Source organism: Ciona intestinalis, unplaced genomic scaffold, assembly GCF_000224145.3.
Source record: "Ciona intestinalis unplaced genomic scaffold, KH HT000043.2, whole genome shotgun sequence".
Taxonomy (NCBI): domain Eukaryota; kingdom Metazoa; phylum Chordata; class Ascidiacea; order Phlebobranchia; family Cionidae; genus Ciona; species Ciona intestinalis.
The window spans coordinates 47,098-48,118 of record NW_004190365.2 but is presented as its reverse complement, the minus strand read 5'-3'; positions in this window follow the sequence as shown (position 1 = coordinate 48,118).

The window sequence follows — 1,021 nt, the reverse complement described above, 5'->3', positions numbered from 1 at the left end:
GACCTGCGATTTAGGCCAGAGTTGGTCCATTACCCCAACATTGTATATGCACATTCTATTCTATATGGGTGAAGTCCTACAGTGAGGCACGCCATGGGACCTGGGATTTAGACCACAGTTGGCCCATTACCCCAACATTGTACATGCACATTCTATTCTATATGGGTGAGGTCCTACAGTGAGGCACACCATGGGACCTGGGATTTAGATCACAGTCGGCCCATTACCCCAACATTGTACATGCACGTTCTATTCTATATGGGTGAGGTCCTACAGTGAGGCACGCCATGGGACCTGGGATTTAGACCAGAGTTGGTCCATTACCCCAACATTGTATATGCACATTCTATTCTATATGGGTGAAGTCCTACAGTGAGGCACACCATGGGACCTGGGATTTAGATCACAGTCGGCCCATTACCCCAACATTGTACATGCACGTTCTATTCTATATGGGTGAGGTCCTACAGTGAGGCACACCATGGGACCTGGGATTTAGATCACAGTCGGCCCATTACCCCAACATTGTACATGCACGTTCTATTCTATATGGGTGAGGTCCTACAGTGAGGCACGCCATGGGACCTGGGATTTAGACCAGAGTTGGTCCATTACCCCAACATTGTATATGCACGTTCTATTCTATATGGGTGAGGTCCTACAGTGAGGCACACCATGGGACCTGGGATTTAGATCAGAGTTGGCCCATTACCCCAACATTGTATATGCACGTTCTATTCTATATGGGTGAGGTCCTACAGTGAGGCACACCATGGGACCTGGGATTTAGATCACAGTTGGTCCATTACCCCAACATTGTATATGCACATTCTATTCTATATGGGTGAGGTCCTACAGTGAGGCACGCCATGGGACCTGGGATTTAGACCAGAGTTGGTCCATTACCCCAACATTGTATATGCACATTCTATTCTATATGGGTGAGGTCCTACAGTGAGGCACACCATGGGACCTGGGATTTAGACCAGAGTTGGCCCATTACCCCAACATTGTATATGCA